Raw genomic sequence first — 23,303 nt, forward strand, 5'->3', positions numbered from 1 at the left:
AATAACCGAAATTTAAAAGGAAAACTAGAAGGACCCCATATTTGCTCCTCTCACAGTTAGATTTTGTTTCTTTCCCACAATTTTTCACATAATCGGTTTTTCGGTAACGCGTCCTATATGTTGACGGCCACGAAAAACATATATCTTATCGCTTTCAAAAATCAATTGCCGTGAGTAGTTTATTATAATTGACTGCCAACATCAAAGGATTTTACTTAAGTAAAATTTAATAAATCTTACCCTACCTGTAATATTTGAAAGTGTTACACTTTTGATATAGTGTTTTTATTTAAGTTAATTTGTTCAAAATAATTAAAATTTTTAGTATCGATTGATTATATCCGATGGTATATGATTAAAGTAATATTGTTTGCCCCAAATTTCGATAAGATAAAAAAACCGAGTCCGCTTATCGTACCCTACCCGAATATTTTTAAAAGGAGAGGCCAAATCCCCTTTTTAGCCTTGTTCTGGCCGCCTCATGGGCCCACTGGCATGTGCGAGGGTCTTGTCAAACAAGAATAAGGTGGGAGAGTTGATACAAGTACACACTCGATAGTACTGATAATAAGTGCAATGGTCAAGACAGGACTTGAAACTGCCTTGGACCTCCAACTCACATACAAAGCTTTGGCGCCTTTGGGCTCTCCAAAAAATTGAACTTATAGTTGCACATAATTATAAATATTCCGAAATCACATATTGTTATGGTGATACAATGCTTGTACCTGTTTTAGTTCTGGATACCATTTTTTAAACACCTGAAAGAAACCTATACATTTAAAAATAAATCCAGAACATCTTAGAGAGGAAGAAAATGGTATATCCTGGTGAAAAATATATTTTTTAATATTTTTTGATAAATGTGCTGTACAGAAGAAAATTGTGCTTCAGATTCTTAACTAGACAGGCAGAATTTGAAAAAAGACTGTCTTGAACTTAAACGAACCAGATATACATAATCCCTAAATAATTACAAAAACATTAAACAGGATGTTATATAATTTTGTAATTTCATAATGGGAAAAATATATTCTTAAAACTAAAAATGTGTTTTGATAGTTATGATTTTTTGCAAATGTTTAAAAACTCTGCTTTTATGCATTTTTAAAAACTAGCTAATGTTGGTGTTTGGACTTGTAGGACCTTTTGAGTAAATAATTTTGCATTAAATTTAAGGAGTTTAATTATTTAAATGTAATTTAAAAACCCGAATATTACTTCATTATATGCTTTATTGTATTGTCTTGTAAGGGGATGAACCCTTCTAAGCATAACTAATTTTAAGTATCTTCTTTGACTAGAGCTGTAATTTCTTTGTTAAACGTTTTGTTGTTGACATTTTAATACTTGGAAATTTGTGTGGACTATTTTAAAATATTGGTTAGCAGTAAAATCAACTTGTCAAACATGGCGTCTATTAAGGGGTTTAAGGTAAAGTTACAAATTTAATCCTCTTAAACTGTACTCAACTTGCACACGTTAACAAGCACAAGTAATAGCTGCCCAAGTGTGAACTTCCAATGATTTTGTGGATATAAAAAGAAATTTTTAAAGGCCAAATGAGACATATAGCATTTATCATACGTACTCCATTATGTTTTAAACATTAACATTTGCAGCAATAAACATTGGTAACCACACCAGTAGTTTTACAGTTTTTGATGTTTTGGGAGCACTAAAACATACATTTATAATCATACAATAGCATGACAGCTCTGGTGATCTCAATATGATAATCAATAGTGTGTGAGAGGGAGTGGTGGGGAAGGGTAGGGACAAAGTGAGATTGATTCAGACTAGGTTTGTGCCTAGGTTCAACTCTACCCCAATCCATATAACCATCATTTTGTTATCCTGGGAGAGGTTTGAGGCTTTATTCTCAGTGACTGTATAAGTTCTTGAAAATATCCAATTATGGTGTAATACTATGACAAATTAAATTAAGTGAAAATTGTAGCTTAAATAAAATCAAAACAAATAAGTGCAATAAATATAATTTATGTTGGAACAGTGTGTCAGAAACTAAACCTTGATGTGGTCTTGTGTTGTAATGTATTTTACGTTAACTAATATCTAATCTACAAACATCCTCAGAAAATTTTGACCTTGAGAAATGGATTTCACCTGACATATCACCAGTGAACGATCAAACTTAAAAACATTGAATTGATTTCCCTAGGTATAACTGTAAAGGATTTTGATAAAGATTTGAAGTAGTGGGGGATAATTTTTAACAAATTTTATTAATCTAACGATTTAATTAGTGTTCATGATGGCAGTGAGAGATTTTTGTGATTTGCACCCACACTTTTTCTCTCAAACACAATCATTGGCACACACTCTTCGCGCTCAAAAATTCTGTGCAAGCAACCCCGTCCGCAACGTAAGGATCCAAGATTTTTTATCTCATGAAAGTAAAGGGTTATAAGAACTTCATGGACATATACAAGGTGTGATCAAGTTGTTTAGTGTTTTTGCCCAAAAGACTCAGTACCTTTGAAAGGAGTTTTCGCGCTAGCACTCTCGGCTTCCCTCAATTGGTGGAAATTTTCCTGTGATAGTAGGCCCAAAAAACTACTTCGCACAGTTGGACTTACACTGTTCCTACAGCCAGTCCTACGTGAGGGGAACCATCAGAGTTAAAACCCAAATTCAGTCAAACTCACGAAGCCCAAGATGAAATAGTCAGAAAATTTGGAAGAAAAGACTGCTCCCTAACAAGAGATAGGGACTCAGACTCTCAGAAGAAGTTCCGCTGAAGGAGCTAACTGAAAGAAAGAGGCGGATGCGCCAGGAGAAGTTTTTCGAGAAGCGTTTCATGGACATTCGAATTGAATTTAGTGGGAGTTAGTGAGAAGTTTGATTGATACTTCTAAAAAAGTTCAGGTAGAAGGTGTGAATAATGCCAAAAGGTGAGCGTTTTGGATCGCATTTTTAAATTTGATGTGCCTCTTTTGATTTTAAAGAAACTGTAAATATGGTTAGCGTATTATACTCTCTTAATATTAAAATAAATGGAGTTGTGTTTTTAAAACAAGCTGTATGTATTTCATTGTGTGTTATTTTTTTCCTAAGAAGATTAAAAGTACTTTCACAAGACATTTTTGAAAATTACAAAATTGATTCATGTTTCTTATGATGTTTGGGCCAAATTAATACAAGGCCTATCCATTTATATTTATCAATATATATCCACTCAACTCGATATTCACTACAATTTTTTTTAGAATTTTTTTTAGAAGTTTTTTGTTAGATTTTATATTATTTTTTTTTTGTTATTTAAATTTTATATGTCTGCAGATGGAAGTAGATAGTAAAATCTACTTTACCAGTACAAACAATTTTGGGAAAAACATTAAAATGTAATCCAATGAACTTATATTATTAGAAATTACTGAAACATTAATTAATCAAATTATACAATTAGCTATTCAAAAATTAAATTAAAATTTGTTAAACTGGTAGGAGTAAAAGCCAGATTTAAGAGTAGTTGAATGGTGACTGAAAAATTCTCTTTAAGAAAATTGTAAAAAACAGAGGTTGGAAGGTTTGAAGAAAGAGTATTAAACCAGCTAACTGTATTTTGTTTTTAATTGCTGTTAAATGACATCCACCTGTAATGGAAGATTAGTGATGAGATTCTATACTTGGCCCAACACAAAAATATCTGAATATCTTAATAATAGGTAACCATTGAATAGGATTGGACAAAAAAATTTCAAAGATGTATATTATAGTGAAATAAACATACTTTGAGTTTATTTATGTCTAACCATCAAACCATTTAAAATTAATATTATTTAATATTTAAAATTAAAGGATTTATAAACCCTTTCATCTTGGAGACGGTTGACAAACATCAATCACGGGAACTTTGGGCGTAGGGACAGTTGATGGAAATTGAGGTACCTCGGCCCCTAAGGGAATTTCAGTAATTTAGGGTGCTGAGTTCTGATAACTGCCCAAATGCTCCAGCCCTTTCCATCACACAGCTCCTCCTCTCTCACAACGAGACTCTCAGCAGGTTGTCCTACCACTGCCTTGCCAACCCTTCAGAGTACAGCTGTCAGCAACGAGCAGTCGACCTGGGTCAACCCATCCAGGGTGTTCAGAACACGGTCACGGAATCTTAGGCCTGTTCCACACAAAGGGTAGAATTCATTCATTACGGTATACCAGTAGAGAGAGAACGTTCAACAATCTTAGTTATCTTTTCCAGATCATCATGACCAATAGAATACAAAATTATGAATGGGGGCTCTACGATGTTTAGAAATCTTAGATTATATCATCTCCCCCTTATGGGTATCATTCCTCCCACTCCTACTTGTACCCTTTGGTTCATGAATGTGTTATTATTGCTATTCTGACTATAGCAAGCAATGTTTATAGTTAGCTAACAAATAGATCACTTCACACCACAAACTTGTACATATTAAGCTTCTTATTAGTAATTGACTGCAGATGATCTATTTAAAATTATGTTTAAGTTTCTCGCTCATGATTTTACCTATGGAAAAATGTAATGCTGGAAGAAGTGAAGTATCAAATCATAGCACTAAAAATTTACTGTATGGGTACCAGAGGAAGGTATGAAGAATTTTTCAATTATGTTACAAAATCTCTTGTAGCTCTTGTTTTTCTGTTATGATTTACTAATTTTGAACTATCATTGCTATTAACGACTTGACAGCTGCAGGGAAGCATTTAAATCATTAAATATCTTAACGATTGTTGGACTCTACATCAAAGAAGTTGTGATGTACGTGGATGGAGAAGATCTCTTGAGGAGGGATCGGATCTACACACCTACTGCACACGTTAATGCCAACCTCTACAACCTCCCAGCACATCGCCTCACTCAATATGAGGAAAAAACCACATTTAAAGGTGCTAAATTTCTTCAACCGTCACCAAGGGACATAAGAACAGGAAGTGGAAGCAAGCTGAAATCAAGACTTCACAGCTGGTTGGCCGAACATCCATTTTACTCCATCAACGAGTTCCTTCAAACATGACTAAAACGATTCCAAAGAACGCTTATCTGTTAAACACATTTCACTGTCTCATTTACAAATGTATAATTTGTTTCTCTATGTGATTTGAATTATGACTATGTATAATTGACACCATTTCTGTTCTCAATGAACATGTTATTAAAAGGATGTTTGTTTTGAATTTTTTTGATTTGATTTATTTGCTAATCTACTATTATTCGATCTATTATCTACTTATTAGCTTTAGTTAAATAGCTTCATTAATTATAAGTTTTAGTTAGATAGCTAAAGGAAAAATTAGTTTACTTAATTAATGCTGTATGTCAGTTTTAATGTAATACTTTAGTCAAAACCCGGATACAATATTTCAATCAGTTTAGTGAAAAATATCTAATAATCAATGTTAAAAAACATTATTCTAGTACATTTTTCTTAAATATTTTTAATCAAATATAAATCTTTTTGAGAGAGGGTGCCATAAAGACATCTAAAATGTGTTTCTCCCAATCACACTGTCCTCAGACTTGACTCCTGAAATTTTGAGACACAGTTGAGGTGCACTTGTATCTGATGAGACAACGAGACTAACACTTCACCTATACAATGTATAGATGTCTCGATGTCGAAACAATGTACATGTTACGTTTTGAGCATTATTGTCGTCGACTTTCTTTGGATACCTTCAGATAAACATGACTCCAGATTCTAGGAGTAAAATTTGAGACAGTGTCAAATCCCAGATGCTGCCCATAAAATGGAAAGTGAACTAGAGCTAAACTCAAAATTCAATTATGAAATCATCCCCCCCACAAAATGAATTCTGGTTACACCCCTGTTACAGTCAAATGCTAGATATTTTATGGACAATTTCTGTATGTACAAACTTAAAATATATAACATTTTCCAAGAGAAAAACACAAATTCATACAGTTATTAAAGTTTAATTTGTTATCAGTTCAACTATTCTTTTATTGCGTTAAATGCTTGCTCTCACATGATTTCTGCAGTGTGGTAGAAACCTCCAATGGTCATCTTTTTTGCTGAAGGTAACAAAGTCTGGAGAGAATTCCAGGTCAAAATGTTCCGTGTGCACCAGAACTTTCCTGTGGCGCCTCCTCCGGTCTGTACTTCATCAAATAACAAAGCTGCGCCTTTCTGTTTGATACAAACAATATACACTCTTAACTGTGTTACTTTGAAATATTCAAAAATCCTAGGTTTCAGTAGAACAAAACAGTAATTTTGAAACCGATCATTTGTAATTGGCTGAGCATTAGCTTATCACTCGTGGAGCTGAAAAAATTTAATTTCAGTCTGTCTGTCCACATGATATTTCGAAAAACAAAGTGAAATACTAAACTTGAAAGTGTATATGAAGCTTAATTTTAATATTGGCAACACTGAGTTTTGATGATGGTGCATGTCACTCCATGAGATTTGGTTGTGCGTTAGCAATTATTTTTACATTTATCTTATGGGTAACCATAATGGCAATGAGAAAGTAGCAGAAGAAATAAATTTGTAAACACAGAATATGAGATTCCAACTAACATCCAACATCTTTATTCATAGAGTTAAAAAGTAAAAACAATAGAACAGAAAGTCAATATTAAAGTCATTGACATATATTTTATTTCAGCACACTTTATGCTGCAGTATCCTCCCAAGCTAACTGAAATTTTTATTATTTGATCACTGCTATAAAATTTAACTTGTTGAACAAAAAATTTAATTGTATAATGTGGCAAGATATCTTGAAAAGATTTCATCTGTAAATGTTTAATTGTGCGAGGAACAATATTTCTACAAAGAAAGAATGAGTTCTGTGATGGTACATGCCTAACCATGAACTTTGGGCTGAGGAACATTGAAGGCTATGGCTCAGGTGGCTGACACAATTTATCCTTTGTTGGGGGAAAACTTTCAAATGTAGACTTTAAATTTTGCAAAGGTTTAATTTCTCTAAGAATGAGTTTCTATGATAGTCTATTTTGTGTCAACTTCTTTTTGTATGAATTGGCTGCCTGTCTATCTACCTGCATGGCTTTCTATAGAATGAAATAAGTTATGGTTTTGAAAATTTTGCAAGCAACGTAAGTGAAGCTTGATATATGACGTGGTGTGGTGTATTCCTATAAAGTATAACATTCATGTGGAGAGAAGAACATTCCTAGCCCCTGAGGATATTCAGTAAATTAGTGTGCTGATTCTGGTTGCACATGTCATTTACTCTAGTTGTGCTGCAAACCCTTTCATCAGCAAAGCCCCCGATTCTCTCACTAGACTCAGCACGTTATCACTCTGCACAGCAACTGATTATTATCTTGTAAGATAATTTATTGTCCTACTCTACAAGTATTGTCCTATATAATCTATAGGACAAATCAGGGTTCACCTTTTCACTCCTATAGTTCCTCAGTTGTTACTATGATTTTGCAAAATCAGTATAACGGGAGGAAGGAGGAGACCTGGAATGACAGACTAAAGTGGAGGAGGCTGTGTACTCGACGACCCGTGATAAACGGAAACGTCGGATGATGATGATGAGTATAACGTTTCTAACGGAAAGTCCATATTTTAAATGACTTACTATTTAAGCATTGCTTAATGGTAGAAAGTTTTTACAAATATTTACTGATACCAACTCACTTCTTTAGGCAATTTTCTGCAACCTTTGAAAAAAACTCTGGAGAGGCATGATTATCACCTCCCTCCGCTTGTATGGGTCTCTGTTATTATTCCAGCACCGGTTTTCCCATTCTTGTTGTACTTCTCAAATTAGTTCTTTCCACCTAGAACACAATTTATAGTTACAGGTATATCACATCTCTGAACATAAGATTGCTCTATCAGCTCTTCCACACACTGAGAGGCAGGATATATCCTCTGTATCCTACTGTGTAATTACAGTTTTTCATATACAGGTTGTAAAAAAAAGTCTTGCATAGGCTTGGTAAACTCCAAAACGATTACAGGTTAGAGCAATAAATTTTGGTACATTCATTACTGCACCTATAAATCTACTTTTTGAAGGTTTTTATTAGTAGAGTAAAATGCCGCAAATTCGACCTCAAAGGATTCAACTCTTTAAAAAAAAAATTAAAAAAAATGCTGGTTTAAAAGTTTGAAACATTTACATATAGGTCCTGTTCTAGATGGTTTAATATTCTTGTCTTGGCTCAAGTTGTGGAAGTTACACTAAGGAAATGAATTACAGGACTTGAGAAATAGTTTTTTAAGGTAGTAAACATCAAATGAAGAATGCTCTACAAGGAGTTTTTACCATAAGCTTTAGCTCAAGATGTACATCTAAAGGGGTTGTTTAGGCAGAGATGCATGCTAAAGGGAACCTGGTATCAGTTATTACCAAATATGAAATTCTTATTTTTTAGGTTGGGCTTTTGGACTTCACTTGATGTACATCTTACATTATACTTTAAAAACAATATACATCTTAAGCTATGCTTACGTTGGATTTTTTTGCCGAACCTCCTTGTATACTATCCTCCGTTGGATGTGAAGAGTCACTAACTACCTTAAAAACTATTTCAATAAGTCCAGTATAACTTTTTTAGTAATATTTATATGCTCTAGCATTTCAATTTTAACAAAGAGCAGACCTAAATCTGCTGCACATGAATGTATTAAGCCACCTATTCAATCCTAGTTTGTGTCATTTTGCGAGCATAATAATGAATAAGTTGAGAGCCAATTCATAATGTATATGCACACAACCTCGTTTTTCTTTATATCAACAGATAAATTTTCACTAAGACAGAAATTACTGTTACAAAAATTTTTGGTGAGATTAAAAAAGGAGGGTATCCAAAACGTTAAAAAATATGATACAATAACTTTTTTATCAGACACTTTTATAGCTTGATACTTCTGAAATAGACTGTCAGGACACATACACAATAGATATACTATCATCATTAAAACAACAAGTTAAAGACACTGAAAGTTGTCGCTTTTAAGGTGTGAATATGGTTGGTCTGACTCTGATACGTGTCTGAAGGTTGGTTTTAAAAAGTGTGAAGCTAAAAAAGAAAATAGTGTATGATCTGAGAAAAATAGTGTTTTATAAATATAAAAATTTGTATACCCTCCCATTTTGACTAGGCACTGAAAGGGTTAAATTATCCTATTGATGGTTACTGTTCTCAAGTACTTACAAAATGATGTATATATATAGATGGTGTTCAGAAAAGGGTGCCACCAACTCCTGTAGCTGATGGTTCGTTCTCATCATTTTTAAACAAAAAAATTTAATATCCTACAAACATAGAGCGATAAATTTATTGTTTAGTTGTGCTAATAAATCGCCCTTTCTGCATTTTTAAACAAAACATATTATCTCTAGAGCTGTTAAAACTACAGATTCCAAACTTTGCGATAAGTTGTGATAAATAAGAGGAAATCTCAAAAATATAATTGTGTGATTTTGTTTTAATTTATAAAAAAAATGGAGCATTTAAAAAATAACAAAAAATACTAGTATTAATTATAAACAATTTATTAGATATTAACTATTTTTCAATTTTTGTATATATTTCAATGACACTTTTTTAAACACAATTTGCAACGCATAAGCAAGCCTGCCCATTTTTAAATTTCGCTTGCCCAAGCCCAAATAAACATTTTTATCAAATGAAACTTAAAGATGGATCAATTTGAAATTATTTTAACTGACCTCTGCCAAACCACTTGTCATCTTCTTGTCTGTTCTCACGCATGTTCTCCTCCAGCGGATACATGTAAACAGGGAAGTGTGCGCGAGGCCAGTCCATCGAAGGGATGTCAATCTTCTGTATGTACTTAGAGCTGGTACAAAGCAGAGCACCAAAAGTTCGCCCATGGAAAGCTCCTGCAATCCACAAGACAAGATTTTTTACATTTTTCCTTCTTTTCAAAGTGTTTTTGAATATGTATGACATAGCTATGAGTTTATATTTCCTTTATCTTAATATTATAAGGAAGTAAAGAATGTTGTGTATGTTTGTAGATAAGTATATATTATTTACCATTGTTATTTACTGGGCTTTTCTATGAATCATCTCAACTCAAACTTTCTATGATCCAGAAGAGTTCCACTTCATTATTAGTCTTTCTAGAATCTTAACCAAGGATGAAGCCAGCGAGGGAGTCAAGGGGTTCGGACCCCCCCCAAATTTTCAATTTTTTAAGTAAATTTATTATTATTTTTTAAATAATGGAGTATTGTTGGGCATGTACTGCTGAAAGATCGTTTCTCAACAAAGAAAACAGGTTAAGAACTTTTTAAGGAACAATATGGGGCCCATACTCTCTGTCCACTGCGGGGAAATATCAGTTGTCTGAACCCTCCCCCCAAAATTTGTTCCTGGCTACGTTCTTGCTGTTAAAAAAAATTCATCAGTAGTTGAAACATAATCTTTTAAATTCATCTAACAATTTGGATAAAAATGAACTAATGAGTTAAAAGTATGCGATTTTTCATTTAAAACTGTCATATTGTCATTTTTTTGACAACTGTAAAGTCCAAATATTTTCGAGTATTTTAACCCCTTCACTGTTTTTTTATGTAATATTACGTTCATGGGTGTTTGCATGAAAGTGTGCTTCTGGTGTAATATTTTATCATTTTATCATTTATATTGTTCCTATTTTATTCTGTAGTGTGTTGTGTAATATTGCGCAAGAAGAATTTATGACAACTATGTATTGCACAAGTAGTTTCAGCATTTTCTACTAGATGTAAGCACTTTGGTCCTCTGTCATGGAGGATTAAGCACCTTGGTGGGTTTTCGCTATAGTAGCATAGTGAACATGCTACTGTGTTTTTGTTGTTTGTTGTCACCCGTACTAAATTATTTTTATAGTTTTATTTCTAGTGTTTATTGTACCAAGGAAATATCCAATGCACAAGTGGTCGATTGGTTTTGTTTTCGTGATGATGACCTGGACACGGATAGTGAAAATGACTTTATGGACAATATATATAAAAAAAACAAAAATGTGAAAAAACACTATAAATAACTTTTTTTTGCATGAAAAACTATATATTTAAACTGTACAATACTGTCCTCTAAAAAAAACATTAAAAAAAACATAATTTTAAGTACAAAAAGCATTAGGAGGTTAAAAATTGCCAAGAAATTTGTAGTAAAGATTGGTGCTCCTTATCAAAAGCTTTCTTAACATGTTTTAAAAAATAAATGTATTTAATTATTAAGATTTTGCCCCCATTGGCAAGACAAAATAAAGTGAGGATACATGCTGCGTTTACTCATTAAAATGGAACAAAAAGAGTTTAAAACAAAGAGGAAATCATGTTTTGAGAATACAATATATAAATTCACTCATGGTTCATGCGAAATTGGTAACAAGATCTACGGAACAAACTGACCTTCGAAGGATAGTATGGTAAGAGGAGGTGATCCTGGAGCCTTGTTCTGTAGACAAGTGTCGATCTCCTCCTGAGAGAACTTGTCGTGTGCCGCCACGCCTGCTTGTGTCGGTAACCAACCAAACACCAGTTTGAAGGCGTGTTCATTGGAACAAGAACCACACACAATGGTCACCACATGATTTAGCCCAGGTGGTGCCACCTAAAAACATTTTTTTATCATTCCAACTTGAAAGTGTTTCTTTCTTACATTTGATTTTTTTTTCTTCTTGCAAATATACCGTACTTACATCGAAATGAAAATTTCATATACGGTAAATAAATTATTTATATTATATATAATAAATATATACGAAAAAATAAATTTTAAAAGATGACCTAGGTAAATATACAAACTATGGAAAAGAACGTCAACAATTATTTAATACAATATTTTAATTAATAATAAAATTCAAAAGTTGGGAAAAAATTTACAAAACTTATTGAAAAAACAAAATTAACAAAAATATGATGTTCTCTATGTGCTCTATTTATTTTTTTAGTTGGATGTTTTTTTTCATTCATTAAAGGTTGAACAAGTATATATTACTTGAATGTGTAAGAAAATATAAAATGAAACATTTCTCTTTGAAAGAGTGACTTGATTCAATATTATAATTATTTTAATAAAAGAACACTCACAGACAGACAATTTAATGTGACATTAGACAAAAACTTACATTTAAGAGCACAGAATTCAGCTTATCAGGCCAGTCTGCCCCAGGGAAGATTCCCCAATGAGGGTCTGTTCACCATTGTTTTTTCTGGAACAGCAATTAAATAATCATTTAATATCATATTTGCAATTCTGTTCCAAAACAGTATAAAAAGCTAATTTACCTCATAATATGTCTTTAACCATGTGAACACATGCATACCATGTTTCCTGGGATTAGAGAAAGACCCGAAGCACATCAGGGGGGCTGTAGCCGAGATGGGTAGGGGACGCAATCTGTTTGGTACACGTCGAGCAGAACGTTGCCATCAACGTCCACCAGTAGTTTGCCCACTGATCTGTCATAATCTCCAAACAGCTGGACTGTGCCAGCTTGCTGTCACAGACACATAATTTACAAGGTATTAAAAAACATATTTTTGTAATTTTACAGTAAAACTTTAACTGTGGGGGTTATACAGTATACTTATTATCTGCCTCTTATGATATATGTCTTATGATCCAACTTAAATGTACTCATTAATGAGGCAATATTACAGTGATTTATGGAAGATTAACACCAAATCAAAATTCCATACATATCATTTTAAAATTTATTGGACAATTTCGTCTTTCCTTTACAACAGTTTAACATAACTGTGAGTTTACAATGTAAAATATCTCATGAGTGTAAATTAATTATATGTTTTTGTATAGAATAAAGTTGCAAACAAATTTTTAAAACCTTTAGTTTTACTTGTAATTTATTCTTTGACTGGAAAAAACTTTGAATAAGCCTTCCATTTGTGAAAAATTTTGATTGTGATGACACTTGTATATACCAAGACAAAATTCATGTTTATGGTTTTAAATTTAAAAAATTTTTATTTGCTCAAAGGGCCTCTATTGGTTGGATACACATGTAGCCTGGCTCCTCAGAACATAATGAGGCCTATGTTAATATGTAATACATATAAAACATTAGATTTAACGTATAAAACTTAATGTTGTAAGAAACAGTTTTGATGTGATGACAAAGAATTAATCATAAACATGCCTTGATTCTGGGGCACCTATGGAACCATCAGTCTTTTAGTTAGAAAATAAACCCTTAGCTTATTTTGTTTGTATTTAACAATGTACGAGAAAATTTCCCACGCAATGGCGTCAAAGATCACTGATTAACTAGAAAGATATATAACCCACTATAATAAGGAAAGACTAATATCCTACCATAAACATGGTAGCTACTCATAATTAATTGTTGTAAAATATTTCAAAATTACTGAATGTCCCTTTATATTATTTTTGAACCACTGAGGGGTCACTATAAATACACAAAATACTTATTAATCAAGAAGATTACTTAGTAATTAAGAAACTTACCTGTATCTTGGAAAGTTCAGAGAGTAAACTCAATGACTTTGGGCCAGGAATGTTATTTGACACCACAGAAGGTCCTTTTGGCTCCTCCTGTAAAGCTTTACTAGAGTCCTGGAAACCCTTACTGAAAGAAATAAACTAATCTTTTTATTTTAAAAATAATGTATTAAACAAATATTTTACTGTATAAAATATGAGGAATCTTTTGGTCAGTTATATTAAGCCCTGAAAATATAAATGGAATATATGTGAAAGTACCTTATTAAAAAAAAAATCATTTTGTTCATTAACATCTGTTTAGACAGTTTAAACACAATCAGATTTACATAGTAATTATAAGGTCAGAATTTATAAAATTAGATATAGAAATACAGTAGTAACTTTCACCAAACAACCCAAGTCTTGACAAGTTAAAATTAGATATAGCAATACAGTAGTAACTTTTCACCAAACGACGAACCCAAAAGGTCTTGGCAAGTAATCCTTAATGCAAAATTGTGGTAAGTAATCCAAAGACCTACTTATTATCGAACAAAGAAAACAAGGAGTTCGTCCAAAGTCTAGCTATAAATCCTGATGAAAAATATTTAATTCACAAAATGTTACACATTTATTTCAGAAAAAAGTGTTTTTTTTTTCAATAATACACACAATGTTTGCTATTTAGATTTGAATGTTTTCCAAAATATGCAAGCATTTTATTCTTGTAGGAGAGGTTTTCTTGAAAATGTTTAAATAAAAATGTGCAATAGTCATTTTTAAAAGATTTTTTGTATCAATAAGTTTTATAATTCAGGATTAAAGCTGTAGTTATATAAAAAGCAAATTCTCGTGGATTGTTTTGAAAATTTTATTAATATCAAAAATGACATGTTCCTGCACTATGCCATCTTCATAGTTTGAAAAAGCAGAAATATCTTTCTTTAAAAAAAATGCAAATAGAGAAATAATTAAATATTTACATACCATATTGGAATATTTAAAACAAATATATAGTATTTCAAATTGTATCAACTCTATATATTGTAACTCTAAAACTTATAATCTAAACACTCTAAAAATATTAAAATTTACATTAAGATAACAAGACAAACTAAATAAAAAACAAACAATTAAATAGAAAAGATGGATCAAAATTACAGTTGTTTAAAATAGAAATTTAACATATGTTAAACATTTCAATATGCAAATTATTTTTTATTTTGTTAAATAGTTTTATTTGTGTTGATGTATAGAATAGAATTTATTTTCTTGAATTTACAATTTATACACAGTAAAATCCAAAATTGATATACAAACTAGCCATTGTTTAGAGTTCATGAAATTGACGTCTTTCCTGAAGACATGTTTCTTTTTGAAGATGGCACTAAGCTGAAATACTTGTGTATGAATTAATGATTAAATTGCTTTATCTTTAAAAATATTTAATAAGCTGAAACCTATGAATTACTACTTGAACCTGAAATTGCTAAATTGAAAAGTAAAGTTTTATTCATGGCTCTTTAAAAAAACCGTTTTTTAGCATTGATAAAATTTTTAATATAAATCATGTTAATTTTGAAACATTCTTAAAAAAGCATTTTTTGTCTCACATTATTTCAAAGTAATTTTCCCTTTAGTTGCTTCTTAGTATAAGTAGTTGGTTAATTATGCCCCATTGTGTAACCGCCTGGTAAGTGTGCTGTCATTTCTGACATTGTCCAATGATTCGTACAGATTAAAATGACAAATAAAAAGTTATCATTATTAAAAAACTTTTTAAACACCCAAGCGAAACGTAAGAGTTTGATTGCCAATAATAACTAAAGTTTGTTTACAATCCAGTATTCAACATAAGAAAGATGTGACCACATTCATTCTTAAATACTTTGAAGCCGAACAATTTTAATCATCCTTTAAACGTATGAATTTATACTTTTTTTAATCCACTAACGATTACAAATTGGAAAAATAATCACCTGCTTGTGGAGTTAGAACTGCATTTCTGACAGCTGAAACGACCTTTGCTAGCTTATAGTTGGTTTATCAGCATTCTCTGGAGGAACAGGGGTAGGAAGTCTGTAGCCTTCTTCATACGTCTTCTGTTAGTAACAACTGCGTAATCATATGGGCGTTGTGAACCCCTGTGTATATATGGTAGATGGTCATTACTAGAAGTGGAGCTCACAACTGGATAAAGATAACATGCGTTTATTAAAGGAAAACTACCTGAATAATCTTTTATCATTAGCACGCATTTAATATACATGCAATTTAATCTAGTGTAATTAGTTAATCCCATTTGATTACAGATACAGAGTTGGTTACCACTTTTAACCACATATTGTTTGTCAATAATAATTTCCTATTTGGTAATTTATATTCTAAATGCATAAATGAGTGTATAAGCAAAATTATTCTGTATCTTCATGAATGTCTGAGACGGATATTTGCAATATGTTAAAGAAATATTTTCTTGTATTGCATAAAAATGGGAAAGAGTTTATACAGTGGACATGGTATGTACCAGTATTAATAATAATAACACTTTATTTGCCAAAATAAATAAACCGATAAAACAGGGTGTCGAAAGACTCGACTGAACTAACAAAATTCGAACCAACAAAATAACCTTATTGTATATGTTGTTTTAAGTTGCTGAAAATATGTAATTTTGTACTAAGTTTTTTTAAAAGTATCTTTTTCCATAAGGTTATCCAGAAGTCCAGTATTAAAATGTTACAATTTTAATTTTTTTACCTATAAATTTGACATTTTTAACCCCAAAATCAGTCAGTATAGTTCATTCCTTTTGATCTAGAGCAACCTACATACCAAGTTTCAAGTCTTTAGGACCTTTCCAATCAAGAGTTATCACACTGATCGAACAGATAATGTCTCAATTTAGGAAGGCCAAGTTGAGTTCCTAATAAAATTGCATAGGAAAAACTTTGTTAACTTTTAATTACTATAAACGCTTTTATATCATCCACAACTAAAATTTTAATTTTCATTTAATTATTCAACATAATCTGTGTAATCCTTTCACTGGATGAATCCATGTTTTAAATAGCTTTTTTTTTCATTATACATTTAACTGAGTTTAAGAGTTTTTAAATTTCAATTAATATTCTTGGACTTGATAACTAAGGGCAATTTGGTAATTTATTGTATAATATTATTTTACAAATCTCTTTTGTGATGTTTTAATTCTGAATTTTTATCTTTCATTCAAACATTATAGTCATTTCTATGTGCTCTAAACCATAAAAGAGATACATTTTGTTATTTTTTAAAAGTACTTAAAAAAATTTTCTTCTTAGTAATTTATATGAAGTCCACACTGTAATTTACATAGTAAATTATTCAATAGTGTAAATTTGATATAAAAAATTATTAATACACATTAAAACAAAGAAATTAAGATTAAAAATGAAAGCAAAACATTCTTTCATGTAGTTTTTACTTTCAATTTTACATTCATTCCAGCTACATTTTTGTAATTTTTTGAGTAAAAACAGTAGTTTTTTAAACACATATGTTTATCATTCATGGTTCAAAAGGAAAAATTGCCCTAAAAAATCAGTGAAGTTTACAGTGATCAACACAATGACACATAAAACATTTTGTCTCTCTGCCAGAGCATCAAGTGAGGAAAGTAGCCAACAAAGTTTTTTTGGGGGGGCATTCTCAAGTTTTGTTCCTTAAAAGTTTCTTGACTGATCACAAGGACAACTTTAAATGCCATACCCTTGCAATATAAAGTCTAACAAAAATGTTTTGTTAATTTAATTTCAATTCAAACAGAATTTTCTCCTTTTAGATTAATATAGCTTTAAACTTTGTTAACCTAATCTTAATATTACAATTAATTTTAAGTTTATATGGTGACCTCCTGGGAGCCCATCTTTAATGAATGTGTAAATGAATATATTATTGATATGGATTGATTAAGGCTTATTTTCATTACATTAGTTTAAACAGCAGTCCGATTTACTTAAAAATATTTTGATCATTTTTATATTAAATTTTAACAACAAGAATATATATATTTCTCAATTTGTTTACCAAAACAAAGCTAATGATAAGGGACCTTTTTAATATTGCTTTTCATACAACACGTGATATAGTAGGCATATTACTTTGAAAATAATTGAAATAATCTTTTAAAAGCCAAACTAATCCTTTTATCTACAAACACTGTTTTCAAGAGCTGTAGTTAATATGAAAGTCTTTACATAAGTGAGTTGCCATATGGTATACTAAAGTACATTTTTGTAACTACTAAAAAATATATTTTTGTTCAATCTAGTTTGGGATACATTTTAGTATCTGTTACTAACCAGATAGCAGCATTTATTAAGACTCCATACAGTTACAGATAAATCTTAAATATGGGTTCTCCCGTTAAATTATCAAAACATATTAACACAATATGAGGACCATGACATTGCCAACACCCTGATTATTACCCCAGATGTTACTCTTAGTACAGGTTGGATATTAGTAGGTCTACAAATAAACCTATTTCTCCGACTTTTTATAGCAATTATTATAACTACTATAGTACATATGTATAACTTTACTTTTTATAAGCCCTTTATATAAACAATATTAGGGTATATATTCAAAAAACTGTAAAAACTAAATAAACAAGGTGGTAAATGAAAAAATCTGTAAAAAATATTTTTATTACGAATTATTGCAAATAACACTGTCAAGAATTTAGCCAGGAAAAATTTTTTTTGTGTGGGGGTCAAGACAACTGAAATTTTCGCCATAGTGTAGGACAGGAAAGGGGCCCCATTTTGTCCCTTTAAAATGTTCTTGACCCGTTTTTCTTCTTTTGTTGAGAACGTTTCTTTCAGCAGTACTATGTCAGTAATACCCTGAATTATTTAAATAATAATAATACATTTACTAAAAAAGTAATTAAATAATATGGAAACTTCCCATGGTCCCCTCGCGCTGGCTAATGTCCTTGCTAGCCACGCAAACACAATGTCTTTGATTGAGCCATAAGGACTGTATATAAAACAATTATTAACAACTTACATCTTATTGACTACGTACACCTCCCAAAGTCTAGATATATAGTATAGCATGAATATGTTTCCATTATAATTAAATTTAGACCATTTATATTTTTACATTGCTGAATTTGTAGTAAGAAAGAATACAAGTTGTTTGTAGCATTTTGAACAAACATTTTAAAGATTTACACTAAAACAATTTATCGGAGGATAAAATCTTAATAAAAAGTAAGTAGGACTAAACTTGATGTAGTGGTTTTAGGGTAACAATTTAAAGAATATCACTTTCATTTCTCAAATACTTAAGATGGACGTAAATAAGTTAATTTTAAATGTGTGCAAAAAATTAGCAGCCAATGTTTTTATAAATAATAAAAAAATTGTAAAAGAAGAAAGGAGAGTAAGAAAAGAGAAGGAGAATAATAAAATGTAGTAAAAGAATCTCGTGTCAATTTAAATTAACAAAGATAATTACTATTTTTATATTACTTAAAGTAAGACTTGGTGATTTACAAAAGAAGCTGGTAACAGTGTCAATATAACTCCAGGAATTTTAGACAATACCAAAGAAAAGGGGTTATTTTAAAAATTTGAATGATGATATTCGTAATGCTGTTTGTGGATTTAGGAGGAACCGACAGATTGAGGGAAACACGTTTTGCTGCCGATTGGAACGGAGAGATCGTTTTTTTCGAGCTTCTTAACATAACACACACATAGCGCAAAAATACCATTTATACGTCATCTGTAGCTTGTATTGTGCGAGCTAATACATGCGAAGCACTCTAATCCTGTCGTTAGGAACCCGAAACTTCCACGTAGGCACCTTGCAAACAGTCCGCCCCAAGCCTACAGATGGAGCAAGGAATCTGCGAGTGGCCGAGGCTCTAACTAGCCATTCCATAAAACGTTGACCTCATCAACGTTTTCTCTGTGATTTTTTTTTAAAATAAATTTGAACAATCGGAGCATGTTTTATTTTACTATAACCCACGACACAAACTGAATAAATCAGTAAAAATTCCAGTTATGTTGCCTCTTGGAGATTTGACAAGAATACCGAAGGATGGACTCTAATGGAAAGTCTTTATGTTCTTGAAAAGATGCCCCCACTCGCCCGAACTGGCCAATCAGACGCACGCGCAGTATCCCTTTGCCATCTGTATCTCAAGCAGTAATTCTTATTTATCGATTATTCCTGTCCATTGTCCTAGGGGGTTACAAAAGAGAAGGCATAGTTACACCTGCACCTGTTGGTGATTTATCGTTTTAATTGAAAAAACCAAAATTTGGCTGAGATGAAAAAACACCCATTAATCAGTAAAAAAATACAGCAGCCAGCATTCTCAGATAACATCATTTTGTGTATTTTTTTACAGATATAGAATTTCTCTTTATTTCTTGGTTGTACAGAGGGTGCACTAAGGGCTGCTTTTTAGTGGAAATTTTGGGGAAACCGTCCCTTATTCTCTCACGGAAGGCTCTCTAACGTCAGTTTATAAATATACTAAATTGCAACAGAATGTGTGAGTGGGAACAAGAAACCACTGAACCCCAGGCTAACCAGGTGATCTGAAATCAGATTGCTAAACTATGTCTGTGGGGAAGTTTCAAAAACTGTGACAAGGACTCTTTAAAAAGTTGAAGCCTGAAATTTGTAACAGTCCTATTACATGATCATATACCACTGTTCTAAGAGCAAAAAGAATAAAACAATGGCGGCTTGCCATAAAAAAAAATCAGTGTTGTTCATCGTAACAATGAAAATTGTACCTTATTACTTACGGCAATTTACTGCTGAATTATGTACATACATACTGTAATTTACGAAGGCCCAGAAAGCCGGGGATCCACATTACGGAAGATGATCACTGTGTTTTTCTATTTTTATATTTTTATGCTTTAATTATAAAGGGCCTACTAACTGGATTCTAAAGATCCAAGATGATGTAAACTAATAATTCTCTAAAAGAAAGTCTCAGCCTGAAATAAAAAGAAAATAAACTTTGAGGCTCATTGGGCGTAACATATTATTTTACTTTATTATTTTCTAAGTAGAGCAAGACACAAAAAATGCCCGAACCACTATGTCGGTTTAGCTGATATATAAACCATATGCTAAAATTGAAAAATGCGGCAGACGTTGTGGTTTGTTTGCTAAAATTAAGTATATATCGGCCGAAATTTTTTGTAAATAACCTATCTTGAGCAGCAATAAAATAATAATACAAATATACATTGATTGTGTTCGTTACTATAATAAACATGATTATTTTTTTAACTTACAATTTTGCTATCCAGCCTAATATTTTTTTATCGTGGTAATTTGAAGATATTTGGATATTTGAACATTGTGGGTTTGTAGGGTTGTAGTATTTTACAAAGATTAAAGTGTAATGTACTAATAATTAGTTTTGCAGTTATATAAAATTTAGCTCAGTTTAACACCACCCTTCAATGTTTCAGGCGCAGTTTTTTAACTTAATTGCCATGCAGTGCACTATAGGTAAGAGGCTCTAGTGGTCAACTTTTTGTAAATGATTAGACCTAGGCATGGATCCTTATTTTTAAGAACATTTTCACTATGGATTTTCCTCTTCTACAATTTTACCTTTCAATATATTATAAGAGGAAGATAAATTGGAAAATTGAAACTAGCAGGTCCTAATCATTAAACATAATTAATAGAGGGTATATTATCACTTCACAGATTCCAGTTAAGTTAAGCTTACTTTCTTGAGTTTAGTGGTGTAAAAATTGCCACTAGGACTTTTAACCAAAGAGTTCTGTCCTATTTCCCCTAAACCCTCATGTTCATAAACCCACATCCTCACTAATCACCGAAGCAAGAAGAGGAGTTTTAAACAGACATTGAAACCTAAACCTATAGCGCTTAACTTAAAAAATCTAAACTGTACGGCCAAAATTTAAAAGCAATATATTGGGCTTTTTAGCATTAACAATAACTAAATAAAAGGTACATCACTTTTCTATTGGACGATTATAACCCAAACCAACAACGACCACGAAGCCAGTAATGAAAGTAACACAAAAAATATAAATTTATAGAAACAAACATGATGAACGAAAAAACAACTGTTTTAAGTTAATTATCAAAATTATCAAAAACTTACAAGTGTTTTCCAGGTTATTGTGATCGGTATAGGTTGTTGTCGCTGTTATCTTATCTTTCTCGAGAATCCCGAGGCCGCGCGGCACTCACACATGATTATTCACGGCACGGTACACTAATTGCCTTTCCATTACAAATTCCAATTTAATATTTCGTATCAGGAGTTGTGTTCCCCTCCTAGAATTTTGATATTTTTACTGATAGGTACTATCTCGAGGATGTTTTTTTCTTTCGTTGACATCAGCGCGGGCGGCCAGCCGTGCCGCCGAGCCCCCGCGCCGATGGCCGTGAGGCACTCAACATTTTGGGTGGTGGGGTGTGATCAAAGAATAAAAACAAAGTTTTGAGTGTTTTTTTCTTCCCAATAAAAAGGGAAGATTTAGTTTTTTAGATGGTAATGTTTATTTTTGTTGAATTTTTTGTGTTTTGGGAGGAAATGTAGAGGTAAAAACAAACGGAAGTACAAACAAAGACGAAGACGAACCAGCCTGAAACGGGAAGGCGAGACTCTGCAATCACGTTATCTACTAGACCGCCATCGACCTTTGACCCTTGTCTGAGGATGGGGGAAGGGGTTATGCGATAAGACAATTCCTGTTTTTATATTGACGAAATATTTGTTCTAGATACGCTAAACTAGTAATCAGTAGAAAGCAAAATGTCAAATAACGATTCCGTGTCTGGTGTGGTCGGTATAAGTCCCAAAGTACCAAATATAAAATTATAACATTTTTATATTTAAAAGCTAGTTACAACTGAAATAGGAGCCTGAAAGAAACATAATCCAACGCAAGTCCCATGAATTGGCTATTTCCTGGTAGGGAGATTTATAAAATCATAAAAATAAATTAAAAATATAAATTTATATATTAAAAAAGTATAGAAATTCTTATCCAAAAAGGTACAAGACCCCACACGAAAAGGTAAACAATAATAGACTTCCAAAATTAAATGTAATTACTTCCAGTTTTTAATAAGCTGAGATATATGGTTAGAAGGCTACAAGTGAGTTAAGATCGATTTGCATTTGGATGGTAAAAACGTTTCGGTAAAATCTTAAGAATCAGCGACTACACACCGCTACCAATCGCCGTAATAGTTTATTTGCATACTAACACAGGTTAACGTAATTTCACCGAAAAAATTAGTCCCGATTATCGCTAACATATAAAAAACCAGTTTTTCTGCAGTAAAATGTTTGGCAATACAAAACACCATAAATAACAAGAATATTTTCCGACTATTAAACTGAAAACAATGGCCGGAGCCATGGTCATTTTGATGAGTTGACAGTAGTCACGTGACAAACAGGAAAAAGTTTTCCGATTGCCTGGGCGGGTTTACGTGTGACCTAAAGGCGGTCTTCCGATTGACCCGCCAGAACGTAAAAAAAACAAAGCCCACATGGAACAAGGAAAAATTAATTTTGAAGTTTTATTGACATTGTGTGCGATGGTTTCTTGTCACACGCTAGAAAAGAACCCTAGCTTGCCTAATTGCAAAAACTCAGATCACGCGATGCTTGTCACCGCTGCGCAGCGCATTGCGCTCCTATGCTCTTTAGAAAAAAAAAAATTTAACTCGAAGCTCGCAAAGTCCAAGCCCAGATCAAGCCATCGAACTGCTTATTAGAGCACACAAAACTCAGACAGAACATAACGCAGGTTTCATTACAGGCCAAAAAATAAGCGGG

General features: G+C 32.0%; 1 long non-coding RNA gene and 1 pseudogene across 1 annotated transcript; both read right to left on the reverse strand.

The window, feature by feature from the left end:
- Positions 1-4,078: 4,078 nt before the first annotated feature.
- Positions 4,079-7,906, reverse strand: LOC124375097. The gene is made up of 3 exons (XR_006923655.1): positions 7,650-7,906; positions 5,995-6,155; positions 4,079-4,138 (listed from the first exon to the last, which is right to left on the reverse strand). It is a non-coding gene; the product is annotated as an uncharacterized LOC124375097 (long non-coding RNA).
- A 1,758-nt stretch (positions 7,907-9,664) lies between these two features.
- On the reverse strand, positions 9,665-15,456 carry LOC124375098 (annotated as a pseudogene).
- Between the last annotated feature and the right edge of the window lie 7,847 nt (positions 15,457-23,303).

Source organism: Homalodisca vitripennis, unplaced genomic scaffold (assembly GCF_021130785.1).
Source record: "Homalodisca vitripennis isolate AUS2020 unplaced genomic scaffold, UT_GWSS_2.1 ScUCBcl_13195;HRSCAF=23308, whole genome shotgun sequence".
NCBI lineage: Eukaryota > Metazoa > Arthropoda > Insecta > Hemiptera > Cicadellidae > Homalodisca > Homalodisca vitripennis.